Genomic DNA, 15,384 nt, shown 5'->3' on the forward strand with positions numbered 1-15,384 from the left:
AGTGAGGTACCAGAATGTTACTCTTTGTGAGGCTACCAGAGATTGCTTTACGTGATCTGGAATTAAGTAATGCAGTGTTTTTTCGTTAAAACACTATTCTCAAGAGTGCGCCCCCCCAAAAAAGCTTTGATTTAACTGTAGTGTTTTTTCTTTTCCTTTTCCTGTTTCTGCTGGAATACAAAGAGCCAGTTGAAATGGAAGGTCACACTGCCCATACTGATAATTGTCTGTTACAGACCTTCCAACATTTCAACTGAATTGGTGGGAGGGGAAGGGGTACAGCAGCAGCGTATATAGACATTGTATATAGTTCACTTGACAGAATTTTTGCAATCAAGTAAAAAATTAGACATAGTGTATACCATACTGAGGGAGGCCTGTATTTATCCCTTCAAAGAGATCATTTTTGCCACGCCAGTCATTCAAAAAGATCTCACTAGCCTGCCGAAGGTACATATGGCAACACCATTTAATTGGGATTTCACAGGTTTTTCCCCCCCTGAGCACATATCCAAATTTTGTGGCACAAAAAGACTCAAAAGACAAAAATAACACATTTAAACATTCAGTTTCTATGGAGACTGAAATAAAAGTGAAATGTCTAATGTGAGTTCTTATCCTGCCTGATGTTTCACAGATTACAGTATTTCACAATGCCTTAGGGACAGTTATTATTCCAAAAAAAGAATTTTTCTGATATGCAACCATGTGTTCTAGTTACATAAGAATTACTGCTAACAGTTATTCCAACCCCACCCTACCCGACCTTCTTCAGTTAGGGTATTTCATGTAATTTTCAATACCAAAATCAGTCAGAACGTGATGAATTTCAGACATCAGGACTCTGAGAACTCTACTTTTACCCCAAAAGAGTTAGAGAATCATGCTTGCCATCCATAAGAGTAAGCAGCTCTAGGATGTCTGATGCTGCTGACACAGAGTAATGAATGTTACATGAACTGTCTGACCTTTTTATTCAGTATCAGCAAAAAATTCCTGAAAAGCACAGCATTGTGATTAGAGTTGTAGCAGTACTCATGAGACTTCTAGCTGACAGTTGGTACAGAGACCAGCTTAAAAAAAAATCCATTTTAATTGGCACACTATTCAGTTTTAAAGATCATAATTTAAAAGATCCTGTTCAAAGTGATCATCAGCATTAACAGTGTTTTCCTGATTTTTGTGCTTTTTTAAGGCTAATTAACTAGCTTAACATATCAGCCAACTTTCATTTTGCATATGCTGCAGGTAAATTTTACTGACATGAGCTAGAAACATACAAGATTCAATATATTTAAATATGGATTCCAGCTAGAAGGCCAGAATTTCAACATAGCTCCATTGATTTCCATGCTGATATGCCTGTTTGCACCAGCTACGGATTTGGCCTGGTTTGTTTTGTTATAGAGCATTGATTCTCTGGTCCACTAAGCTCAGTTTGTACAAAAATGGAACAAAGTTGCTTTAAAGTGGCTGGAGGAGGCTGTGAGGCAAACTGCTGCCTCACAGCTGCCCCTCAGCTGCCCCTCAAACTGCCCCTCAAACAGCCTGTGCCAATTTGAGAGCTGGGTTCAGAAGCTCCTCCCTTTAGGCTGGAGGGAGGGGCCTTTAGATGTGGGCAGCTTGCATCCACCCATTCCCCCCCCTCCCGACACTTAATAACTGCCCCTTCAACAGAGCTGTAGCGAGTCACCAATCAGGTATGTGGCCTCAACTCAGCTGCACTAACTTACTCTTCCCGCAGAGCCTGCAGTGACTCATTCTTCAGGCATGTGGCAGCAGCCTATCCAGGGGCAGAGCCTAGGTCAGATGATCCACAGGCTAAGGTATTTCCCCCACCATGCCAGAGCTGCAGATCAGTCTGTGCAATATACAACCCTGCCCAGAACTCTCTTGGTACCTCGCAGTGTATCAGATTCTTGAGACTCACAGACTGCTCTTGCTATTCCTGCTCTCCCTTGCCTGAGCCCTATTCCAGTCTTGTCCTTTCCCTACCCTGCCCTAGCTCCAGCCCTGTTACTGACCCGCTCCAGCCTTGCTTCTGCTTCCTCACGCTCCCTGGACCCTCAGACTCTGACTGCCCAGCATCAACCTTTGGCCTCTATCTGCACCCAAGCTACAATACTGATTTGGCTTGTCCCTGGACTCTGACCACCCAGCTTCAACTCCTGGTTTCACCTGGACTCCGGCTACGGTACTGATTCTGGCTTGACTATGTACTCTGATTTTGGTTCTGATCCTGGCTTGTTCCTGGATCTCAATTCAAGGACCACCTGTTCCCAGTCCCAACCAGATGTCCAGCTTTGACCTCTCTCCACTTATTCTAATGGTGTAAATTAGTGCTGCGCCTGTTCAACTCTGACTTGCACCAAGGCCATATGGCTCTGAATTGAAGAGCCACAACTGCCTCCTTGCACCACCTCTTCTCCATAGCCTTGTTTTATTTATGGTTCTGTTCCTCACTACTAGTACCGGATATTATTGTTCTTTACTGGCAATGTACGCAAGTGATACCCCTTCCAACTAAACTTAGTGTAGTACCAACGTTACTGCAGAATAGCTGGTGGAGAATCACTTGGCTTATTCCCCACTAGAACTCAAAGATGAAATTCAGTTCACTCAATTGGCAATCTTCCAATACATCATAAGGTCTAGGTTTAAATGCCTGAAATGACAGATAAAGTTATAGTCACATTATTCCTTATAATGGGTATAATCTTTAATTCCTTGTATATCTCAACTTCCATTTGAATCAATGAAAGCTTTGGGTACACATGAATGAAGAATTGGGTATTTAATAAATAAAAGTTTTACACCATTACAGTATGCCAAGATTCCACTGATAGCTCATATGAAATTGCATAATAGTGAAAGATGGATAAAGTTTACGGAATATGAGGTAAAACTTTCAAACTAATTATTTAGACAAGTTTATAAATACTTTTGTCCTATAATTTTAAATGCACTATTTTAAAGAGTAAGTCTGTTTAAAAACGAAATAAGCCACTTTCCTAGCTGAAGAGGAACCCTTTGCAACATATTATTAGATACAGAACCACAACCCCAAAAGCAATGAGGCTGATACACAGGCCCGTCAAGAAAAATTTGGGGCTCAATATATATTTGCTGGAACCTCCACCCTCTCATTTCACCCCGCTTGCAGATATTTTGGGAAGCATCCTGAGCTCAAGGGCCCACTTTGTATATTTTATATGATGTATATGGCAGGGTGGAGTTTGGACAGAAACACTGATCCCTGGGCATGCATGGATTGTGAAAGTGAGGGGAATATGCTGTATTGTTACTGCTTTCCCCTTTCATGGTTTTAGCATAGCTTGTCCATTTTTTCTATGTATTACCTCCCTGAGCATAGTGGAGAACAGCCTAAGTGTGCTCAACTGTAAATATTCTATAGTCAAAGAAATCAACAGTTAAGGTGATATTAACATTTAGACCAATCTCAGTTCCTGTTTCACCATCCCATCCAATGTCCTTACAATACCAAAATGTACCCAAAGACATAACTCCCCTCTGGATCTTACAGCATCCACCTATCCAAAATGTACACATCCAGCACACTCAGAGGCCTAACCTTAACTCTGCCCTAGATTAAGATCACTTACTAATAGATTTGTTTTCACTTTCTTACTACTTAAATAAACCTGAGTGCTTTTTCTATTATATTAATTCCCTATCTAAAAGACTCTTCAATTATTAAGCTATCAAGGCCCAACAGTACTCACAAGCCCTGTGTTGAGTTGGTGTGCAGCCACCATATTACACGGAAGGTAAGGGGATATTCTGCAGGCTCAGTAGGTGCATACTCTCATGTGAGTGGTGGAGGGGAGGGGGCAATGACATAGCCCTGCTTTCTCCCTGCCCTTTTCACTACAGCTATGCCTGTTTGCTGTATAGAAGTACAAGGGAGGAGGGTCTTCACTGTACCCTCTCTCATTTGCACACCAATGAAAAAGTTGGAGATAATCTGATCCTACATATATGTACTTATCTACAGTAAAACAGTCTGGGATTTATAAACTAACAGGGTACTAATTTTGTGCTTGAGAATAGCCATCAGCTCCTTTTCTGAAAACCTGATGGGAGAGACCAGAGGGAATTTTTACCAGGCTGGTCTGGTGTTTCTGCAAATGGGTAAGAATGATTTTACTTCGTTATTGTTTTGAAGAGTTTTAGAACATATAGAGTACCATCAAACAGTTCCAATCCTGAATGGCCTATGGTCTGCAGCTTGCTCTACACAACTATGCTAAAATCCAATCCAGTACTCCTTGTGTATCCAACACTCCCAGTGGAGCTCACTGGAGGAAGGAAAGATGGATTAGACCGTAGCCATGTAACTATAAAAATAAAAAATAAAAACAAAATTATTATTCATGCTTGCTTGAAACAGAGACATGCTACTTTTTAATGCCACTGCATTTCTCATGAAAACAGAGTAATAGATTTCTTTTTAATTTTAGATGTTTCTGTTTGTAATCAGACTTTTTTCTTGCTGGTCATAGATCCTTTCAAATATGAAAAATCAGGACAAGGGGTGCAGGATAATAGGCACGTATTTAAGACAAAGCCCTGAATATCAGGACTGTCTCTATAAAATTGGGACCTCTGGTCACCGTAACCACAGGTATATGAAAAGTAACGGATTACTATGACATCTGGGCATTATTTAAAAAGAAATCTGAAATCTCACCTATCACAATTCATATGTAGTGTTGGATCTTTGGTTCTCCAAAAGCTGCTTATTTTAATAATGCTTTGAAATAGGATGTTTTGTTTATTTTAATGAAAACATGAGGCCATTCCATACTTAAAATAATTTAAATTAGGAGAAAGTTCCCTCACTTAAAAAAGTTGCCTATACTGTTCAAAGTGACTATTCCATGCTATTAGATGAATGAAAAGTATTATCCTGCTTAAGGGAGAAATACTGTTTGGAACATTTTTACATTAATTTTATTTATGAATATAGAGCTGCATTAATTATTAATTGCTTTCCTCTTGTATTTTTTCACATGAATCAGCACTTAATAAAAATGCAGTTTTTCCACCCAAGGTATCCTTAAATCAGTTTAGTTCCAGTTTCTTGCATATAGGTAGATAAACCCGTTACTTACTGTGTGCGCAACTTTATAAAACAGTGTCCATGGGGAAAACAAGCATTTCCAACTCAAGCATATAAAATGCGTGTATTCCAGTTTAAAAAAAAAGACAACACAAAACAGTTTCAAACATGAAAATAAATAGTTTGTGCTTGAGAAAACTATAGTACTTGGTACTAAATAAGAAATGAACAGTTATAACAGCTGCTTCCTACTATGGTATAGCATGCATGGTACCAATTTGTAACTGAACTTTTGCAGAGACAAAAATTATTATAGATGTGTGGGTGTGAAATTTCATATAGTGTTAGATTTCATGCAATTTGGACTTTTTATATAGTTTAGTTCAATTTAATAATCTTTTAAATAAAAAGTATTTGAAATTGGGCTCTGACTAAAATTCCTCAGGGTTTCTAATATTTTATTGTTGACTACTATTGATAAACAACATTGCCTTTCTACATAAAAGTGGATGGCAGGTGAATCTTGAGTATCAGAGGTACAATTCAGTTTTTTTAAAAAAATTCTTAGGATGAAAGCTGATATTTTGCTGTTATTTGTTGTTACCTCCAGAAATAATAATTTAGTGGTAAAAGGCTGTGCAGAAGAGAGGGGTGAGGTGAAGTCTAGTTCATGATTGCAATGTTCTGAACACATAATGTTTGGTAGCCTTGTTCCAAAGCTCAGGCTTCAAAATCACATTCTTCTATACCTTTATGTATTTTAAAACATCAATAATGTCTAACTTAAGTAAGGATGCTATCTCCCCATTGTACTGAAAATTGTGAAGTCTATCTTTATGAGGGATGTTTCCCAGGGAATAGTATATCATTTCCTCTCGTAGAATTATTGCTCCATATTGCCAGTAAAAAAATAAAAATAAAAATCTAAAACTGCAGGAAGGATTAATATTATGTTAGCATAAGATGCCATATACATTCTAGATAAAGTTCTTATATAAAACATTCTACAGTTCCCATGGCAACAGGCAACATACTTGAGCTAACACAGCTGCTTTCCATTCTAAGACCTTCATTGTCATCACAAATACAAAAGTGATTCTTCTAAGAAGCTCATATTGTGACAGATAAAACACCAGAAAAGGTCTGATGGCAGTACAGCCCTCATTTCAGAGGGAGCTTGACAAATTGTTCCCCTCTCTACCCACCTGACTTTCATGGGGTTTTCTATGGTTCCCATCACTGTAGTGTTTTAAGTTAACTATGCCAGGCAAGGTTCCTAGTCTTCTGCTTTTCTCTATTAATTGATAGAGAAGGCACTGCTTACAATACTCATCTACATGGTTTCCCATCTACTATTAGTTTGGTTATGGTGGGGAAGGTCCAAATGAGGGCCTTTCACCAGGCACTTAAAGTTTGTCAAACTCTGAATTAGCCTGACTCCCTCTGGAATTTGAGGAACAAGCTGGATCTACTCCCCTGGGCTCCATCCTCCCCTGCCAGTCATACGGTATGGGTAACATTCACCCTGACTTGTTGCAGAAAGGCCAGCACAACAAGTACACTGAACTGCTTAAGTCTCTTGTGCTTACTCCACCCTAAATGCACTCAAGTCATATGTACACAGTCCCAAGTTCCAAAATGGATCTTTCAACTTTGTATTAAAAAAAAAAAACAACCCTGTTTTTTTCAATACTTCATAATCAGTAAAAAGTGGCTGTGAAAATTTTTGAACAGCTGATGTAGCACGATGCCAAAGCATATTCTCACCAAAGCGATGCTTCATTTCCATACCCGGGTAGTTGTGGCCTAAGTCAGAAGTTTGGAGCCCTGTAACCTTCACATATGCTCAGAGCCAGATTGAAACGCCCTGGCTCACACTAAGTAGCTTATCCTATCCTGAGTAGCACCTTTCGCCAAAAGTGGTTCCAATGAAGGCAAAAGGACTCTTTCTGCAGAACTACTCAATCACTGAGTCTCATTATGAGTAAGAGTATCACAATCTGTTCCCTTATCATTAATGGTACATTTGAAGGTGATCTTAAGTCCTCCACTGAGCCTGACCCCCGACCCACAGTATTTGGAAGGTGAAAGTGCAACACTGTTAACTTAACAGCTGTCAATTAATTATGCATGTCATTGGGATAATCTACTCTTCTTCTGAACATACATGGCCTGCCTCTGATCTCATTTACTCCCGTGTCAATCAGGAGCAAGTCCAATTAAGGAAAGAGAATTAAATTGATGTAAAACCAGAATTAGGCCTATCAGGTAGAGAAGGAAAATTAACACTAGAAATAAATAGTAATTATTACCAGACTAATTTGCTCTTTGCATTTTTACTCCACACACAGGCTACATACTCCATACGGGCAGCATTTACTGGACTAACTGAAAAAGAAAAATGGTAAAGGCAAGCTATCAAGAATTACACTAAAATCATACCATCCATCAGTCTAATCTTAAAACAGTAAATACTATGCTTTATATTTGTACTTTTAACATTCTTATTATAGTAACTGTCTGGAGAGTAGATTCACGTCATACCACTATTTATTCTTGTTAAAATCTTTGCAACAGGAAAAGGTATCAGAATTTTATTCTTTGCAATACATTAAACTTGTCTTAGTACCCATTCAGTTTTCAGTAAGTTGGTTAGCTGCCAATTCCTCCCCTTCATAGCCCTGGTAACATGCGGGCAAGGCTGGTTGCTTATGTCAAGAACTAAGAAAAAGTCACAGCTTTGTCACAGTAAAAAATGTAAATGGTAAAAATGTACTTAGAAAAAAATAAAAAGTATACTGGGGTCACATTATTTTGAGGCTGCTGTCCTTTATGTATAATAATAATGATTATGGTAACTAATAGCTTAAAACTATTTTAAAATATAGGTTGCTCTCCTATATTCCACTGTGCTGGATATATAAAGAGCCAAAATTCATGGAGGAACCTTACTTAATATTGAGCTGTCTGGGGTCATAAAGATTATGAATGTTCTTGTAACCCTGACAAAAAGCATACTGTGGTATAGAAAAATGTATGATACTAAATGAAGCTGTCATTTTGTAAAGTGTTCTGGGCATAATCTGCAGCTGCTGTAAATTGGAATCGCTCCATTGAAGTCATGAACTCTGAACTACGGAGCAACATCTATATGGTATGTTAGCGAGGTTAGTTAGAAATGTTACCAAATATTTAATAATAATACTTCTGTATTTTTAGAGCACCTCCTAGATGAAGGTTTCAAAGAATATGATACATGTTAATGAGTTTAGCCTTGGGGATTTTTTATCCATATTTTTAAGATAAGGAAGCTAAGTGACTTGCCAAAGATCATGTAAGAAATCTACTTAGAACTGTAACTTCTGACTCTTAGACCACAGACCTTAGCAACAGACCATTCTTACTACTCCATGACAGTATGTTATGCAAAGTAGTTAGTTTCTTTTCAAGCAAATGTAGGATTTAATGCAATATCAGAACATTACTTTTACATTTTCTGCATGCATCTAACAGGTACAATAATTATACACAATAATTCAGAGAACTGCCAGAATCTATATTTTAAAATATCATGTTGGCAGATTAATGACATAAGCCAAACTAATTGACCACTTCTGCAACCCTTAGTCCAAATTAATTTCCTTTAGGATTTGCCCTTGGCTATAATTCCAATTTTACACCTTCCTTCATATGAGTTCCCATGGAATACAGAATTAGCTTACAACATCTGAATATCATTATTTTGAAAGAATGGAATAGATTCTTCATTCTGACCTGTTTCCTTCAACATACTGATGCATTGGAGCTATTTAAGATGTACTGCAATTTAAGAGGCTTTTGACAATGTCATTTTGAGCAGCGTCCCAGACTAATGTAGAGCAAAAATGGATGACTGACAATGCAGAAAAATCACTGCCTTAGCAGAATGTTCACAATAACTTGACAAGCCCAACATCAGAATTACTGCTGCCTCTGCAGCCCTCAAATAATTATGTTTCAGATTTTCAAGGAAGAAAATGTTTAATTGAAAAGATACCAAGTAATGCATTAATTTATTTTGTAAATCAAAATATACATCATCCTATAATAACTATGGTCCAGATGAAATTTTCATTTTATTTTCCTTCAATTCTGTTTTAAAGTAAATAGTGAGACATCTAATCACACAGTTTTATATTGCAGCCTTAATGTCAAGCACCAACAGAGCACTTTACAACAACAACAATTAACTAATAAAACGACAAACAAAATTAATTACAAGCACAACTGAAAAAAAAAAGTCCTTAACTTAACATTATATACAGTCAGGAGTTCACCAGACTTTATCCAGAAGGACAACAAGTTTCACAAATGACTGGGAAGCAAAAAATAAAGTCTCCCACACTTCAGCTATATTCAACTGTTGCCAAAGAAAAGCAAAGCATGGCGATAGGCAAAAGAGATGGAAGCCAACTAATCATGAGGAGAGAAATATACCCCTCCGCAGAGTGTCACCACCTTATCTCTCAAGTGTACTTCTTTTCAAAGAATGTTACTCATTTTAGTTCCAAAGTTATCTTAATTCCAGTGTCCTCTTGGTTTTTCTTGTTGAAATGTATTTATTTACATCCAAAATAAAGTATCTTAAAACTTTACAACCGCATCTGCTCTAACCCCACAGACAGAGACCAACACCTACAAAATCTCCACCAAGCATTCTCAAAACTACAGTACCCGCACGAGGAAATAAGGAAACAGATCAACAGAGCTAGACGTGTACCCAGAAGCCTCCTACTGCAAGACAAGCCCAAGAAAGAAACCAACAGGACTCCACTGGCCATCACATACAGTCCCCAGCTAAAACCCCTCCAGTGCATCATCAGGGATCTACAGCCCATCCTGGACAATGATCCCACACTTTCACAGGCCTTGGGTGGCAGGCCAGTCCTCGCCCACAGACAACCTGCCAACCTGAAGCATATTCTCACCAGTAACTGCACACCGCACCATAGTAACTCTAACTCAGGAACCAATCCAGGCAACAAACCTCGATGCCAACTCTGCCCACATATCTACACCAGCGACACCATCACAGGACCTAACCAGATCAGCCACACCATCACCGGTTCATTCACCTGCACGTCCGCCAATGTAATATATGCCATCATATGCCAGCAATGCCCCTCTGCTATGTACATCGGCCAAACTGGACAGTCTCTAAGGAAAAGGATAAATGGACACAAATCAGATATTAGGAATGGCAATATACAAAAACCTGTAGGAGAACACTTCAACCTCCCTGGCCACACAATAGCAGATCTTAACGTGGCCATCCTGCAGCAAAAAAACTTCAGGACCAGACTTCGAAGAGAAACTGCTGAGCTCCAGTTCATCTGCAAATTTGACACCATCAGCTCAGGATTAAACAAAGACTGTGAATGGCTTGCCAACTACAGAACCAGTTTCTCCTCCCTTGGTTTTCACTCAACTGCTAGAACAGGGCCTCATCCTCCCTGATTGAACTAACCTCGTTATCTCTAGCTTGCTTCTTGCTTGCTTATATAAACCTGCCCCTGGAAATTTCCACTACTTGCATCCAAAGAAGTGGGTATTCACCCACGAAAGCTCATGCTGCAAAACGTCTGTTAGTCTATAAGGTGCCACAGGATTCTTTGCTGCTATCTTAAAACTGAGATTATAGAAAGTTATTTTCAACGAAGGAAAGAATCCCACATCATTTTCAGATTCCTGAATGAGTAATTTTTTGTGTCCCTCATTTTGGGTCTTTATCACACACTATGTTCCATGTTTGGCAGCAGAGCTGTTAGCAATTTTCTAACAAACCATTTTAAATCAAAATTGAAACAATCCACTGGGAATGTTTAGATTTTGACAAAAAACCAGTCATGTTTCCAACAGACGCCTGCCTTGTTTCCTGCCTCCTCAGCAGCATGCCTTGCTGGCTACCAGTTAGATCAAGCTCCGTGGCCTTCCAGGCTCCTCAGCAGCTCACCTGGTGGACTGCCACAGAGCTGGGGATCTCAGGGCTTCCAGCCTCTCAGCACCTCGGCAGCACATCTGGCAAACTCCTGGGGAGCTCAGGCTCCAAGTCTTCCAAGTGGCTCAATAGGCAGGCTGCTGAGAACTCAGAAAGCCCTGGGAACCCCAGATTCCTTGGCAGCCTGCCCAGCAGGCTGCTGCATCCAGAAAACTGAAAAGCCCCTGGGAGGTGGGACTGGAACATTTTGAAAAATTTCATATTAGTTCTTCTGAAACTGATTCTTTTTATATACCCGCCCTTGAAAAATTCTGCATCTCTGTCTTTCTGTCTGATTCTGAATGGTTTTTTTATATATTTTTTTATTTGGAACTTCAGAATTTTCTGTGGAAGAGAAATTCCAGTTCGCACACAGCTCTGCTTGGCAGACTCAGAGTTTACGATCAGCAAAAAGCATATGCACCACTTTAATCCCACTTCAGATGTTGAGGGCTTATGTGAAATTTATTTGGTATGTAGGTCTTTTACTGGCATTCTGCTCAGGTGAAAATTTCACCCAAGGTGAGCTGCAAAAGGCCATGCAAAACGTATACAGAATTAATGCAACTTGAAAATTACTGCTGAACCATGGGCCAGTGGCTCCCACCAAGACAAGTGCAATTTATGAGAATATTCACTCATTTCTGATCTTACCCACAGAATTCTGCAACACATGGGAAACATCAGGAATAGTCAATGAGTCACAACCGTCCTTTTTGTTTTGTCATCAAACCATTCCCCATACATCGGTGGTTTGATGTCTTTACTTTTTCTGTTATCTATCAAGATTGCACTGTATGTTCCTCAGCTTGCTCTGATTTATTGTGATGTAAATCAGGAGTAATCCAACTAAACCTCAATTTAAGTGTGAGATCAGAATTGAATCAGTCCTCAAGAGGCTAGTTAGAAAGTAGCATCTTTATAATATAATTTCTCCAACAATATGTTTGAATAGATTGATTCATCATCCAAATGGTAATGACTTTAGACGTCAGAGATTTCTGATGCTGAGAACCTTGGATTAAACACAGTTCCTTATCATTTGTTTTGCAATGTCCACCTCTCCCTAATCTTCCAAAGAATTCTGAAAAACGACAGAGAAAATTTAGAAAATACAATTAGACAAAGTAAGATTTACTCTAACTTATTACTGAATGCCACAGTTGCCAACAGCATGATTGAGCAGGCACTGGCTGGTAAACTATGATTTCAGCCACAAGCAATAGAAAAGAATACAATGTTCATATAACATCTAAACTTAACAGGTTAATTAGTCTGAAAAATGAATGGTTCAACAGATTACTTACTAACTCTAACCCATGGAATAACATACACTTTCTAAAAGGCAAAATGCCATTTCTTCAGGTATAAAAGTAGTCACAAACCAATTGCTAGGGTATGTCTACACTACGACATTAGGTCGAATTTATAGAAGTCGATTTTTTAGAAATCATTTTTATAGAGTCGATTGTTTGTGTCCCCACACAAAATGCTCTAAGTGCATTAAGTCGGCGGACTGAGTCCACAGTATCAAGGCTAGCGTCGACTTCCGGAGCGTTGCACTGTGGATAGCTGTGGGTAGCTATCCCACAGTTCCTGCAGTCTCCGCTGCCCATTGGAATTCTGGGTTGAGATCCCAATGCCTGATGGGGCAAAAACAGTGTTGCAGGTGGTTCTGGTACGTCGTCAGACCCCCCTCTCCCTCTCTCCCTCCCTCCATGAAAGCAATGGCAGACAATCAATTTGCGCCTTTTTTTCCTGGGTTACCTGAGCAGACGCCATATCACGGCAAGATGGAGCCCACTCAGCTCACCGTCATCGTACGTCTCCTGGGTGCTGGCAGACGTGGGACTGCATTGCTACACAGCAGGAGCTCATTGCCTTTTGGCAGCAGACGGTGCATTACGATTGGTAGCCATCATTGTTGTATTCCTGGGTGCTCTTTTAGCCGACCTCGGTGAGGTCGGTCAGGGGCGCCTGGGCAGAAATGGGAGTGACTCAGCCAGGTCATTCCCATATTCTGCTAAGCACCCAGGGAATGACGATGGCTAGTAGTCATACTGCACCGTCTGCTGCCAGCCTAAGATGTAAAAGATAGATGGAGTGGATCAAAACAAGAGATTGACCCGATTTGTTTTGTGAAATCAACGGCCTGCTTAAACCCAGAGTTTTGAGTTCAATCCTTGAGGTGGCCATTCTGTGAGACAGTTGTTTGGGTTTCTCTTTGATGCAAATCCACCCCCTTTGTTGATTTTAATTCCCTGTAAGCCAGGTTGTCAGTCGCCCCTCCCTCCATCAGAGCAACGGCAGACAATTGTTTTGCACAAAACCAGGCGAGAAGGCGACGGCCGTGCGGTGTTGAGAGTGATGAGGACACAGACATGGTCATAGACTTCTCACAAAGTATGGGCCGGGCAATGTGCCCCGGCAATGTGCATATCATACTGATGAGCTCGTCACGCTGGCCAAACAGGAAATTAAATTCAAAAGTTCACGGGCCTTTTCCTGTCTACCTGGCCAGTGCATCTGAGTTGAGAGTGCTGTCCAGAGAGGTCACAATGGAGCACTCTGGGATAGCTCCCGGAGGCCAATACTGTTGAATTGCATCCACACTACCCCAAATTTGACCCGGCAAGGCTGATTTCAGCGCTAATCTCCTCGTTGGAGGCAGAGTAAAGAATTCGATTTAAAGAGCCCTTTAAGTCGAAAAAAAGTGCTTTGTTATGTGGATGGGTCCAGGGTTAAATTGAGATAAAGCTGCTAAATTTGACTAAAGTCGTAGTGTAGACCAGGCCCTAGAGATAACAAAGTATCTGACTTGGTGCATCCAATCAAAGAGTGAGAACTCTGTTTTTCTCCAACGATCTGGGGGCTCATCCGGGATGGCAACACCTGCGGAGACAACAGCAGCTGCTGCAGACCGTTCCCCTTAGAACCCCATGGCACCTCAATAGAGGTAGAGACCTTTTGAAATCTCTATTGGGGTATCAGAAGAGGACTGCCCGTGGGGCCGTTTGTCCCTGTTGGGCTTACGCCATCCGAACTTATTGACTGTGCAGCAAAATCAGATGCAGAGCGGTGCTGGGGAATTGTTTTGCCGCCCCAATAAGGTTAGTTTGATGTGGTGCTGGGGACTTAGTTTTGCCACCCCCCAATAAGGTTAATGCATAAGGGAAATGCATAAGGTTAATGCACCGGTGCTGAGGGGTTTTTACCCTCAAGAGGGGTTTTAACCGCCACAGATAAGGGAAAGTGTATTGAGTCTGGACATAAGGTAAAGATGCATCATGGTATTTAGAAATAGAGGCCTTGGTGTGTGTGTGGGTATACCAGTGTGAATGAGAGTCGCCAGAAGACGCCCAGAGTATTCTGCGAAGCTAGTGGGCTCGTGACCAGAAATACTCTAATGCAAGCCCAGTGACTCCACCTAGTGGATTGGTAAAAGATCCGACCCAAGGTGGGCTGTCTCTGCCTGACATCATCCGGCGAGGGCCTGCCTGGGTCTAGGATTGTGTGAACCCATCTTCCCTCCCCCTTTCCTCTCCGTGTGAGCCACTGACTGGTCTGATCATCTCACTGTAAGCAATGAGAGTAAGCGGCACCGTCTCTCTGAGACTAGCCGACGGTCTTTGCTGAAGGGAGGTGTAGGAGGGTCGTGGCCATCCTCGTTAACCTTTCCTGTGTGAGTGACCTGTGATGTGATATCCTTAGTTTATGAGCTGCTAGCGGACAGGGCACCCTCCCTGTGTGTGTGTGATTGGAAAATGGGGGACAGTCTAAGCATTCCCCCCTCACCCCCTAGGGGTACCCCAGCATATTACATGTACATACATTATGGTCCTAGAACCTGCAGGTATTTAGACAATTGGAATCTTTACACGCGTGAAAATCCATCTAAACAATGCCCATTAGAAGGTACCTTCAATCTAGATAAGATCATACATCTCAGAGGAGCTTTTAATCACCAAAAAGCCTCTGACACACAGTGGGAGCAATTTGTCTATTGAGGAAAGGAATGGGTTAAAATTCAGCTTGGCCCAGAGATAAAGAGAAAGCTGCTCTGCGTTCAAGGTCAAGAATCAACACAGACCATGCCAAGTACAAAGAAAAACTGCTTTCAGCCCCAGCTGGCTGTGAAAAAATATAGACAGAGCCAAACCAAAGGCAATACAAGCTACAGGACTGAGATTACACTTGCAAAGCTTAGCTGTCCAGTGAGATCCAACAGTTTACCTTTGCAACCCTGGAGCTGACGTGGTTTTGGGGACGTTGAAGAAGCCATAGG

At 40.8% G+C, this 15,384-nt stretch overlaps 1 protein-coding gene and 1 long non-coding RNA gene across 2 annotated transcripts in view; one reads left to right on the plus strand and one right to left on the minus strand.

The window, feature by feature from the left end:
- Window positions 1-15,384, minus strand: part of DLGAP2 (DLG associated protein 2) — a 405,020-nt gene that overhangs the window by 177,494 nt on the left and 212,142 nt on the right. The window lies entirely within an intron of this gene.
- LOC120399954 lies at window positions 1,651-7,499 on the plus strand. The gene is made up of 3 exons (XR_005595420.1): window positions 1,651-1,700; window positions 4,072-4,152; window positions 7,435-7,499. It is a non-coding gene; the product is annotated as an uncharacterized LOC120399954 (long non-coding RNA).

The sequence above is a fragment of the Mauremys reevesii genome, linkage group 3, assembly GCF_016161935.1.
Source record: "Mauremys reevesii isolate NIE-2019 linkage group 3, ASM1616193v1, whole genome shotgun sequence".
NCBI lineage: Eukaryota > Metazoa > Chordata > Testudines > Geoemydidae > Mauremys > Mauremys reevesii.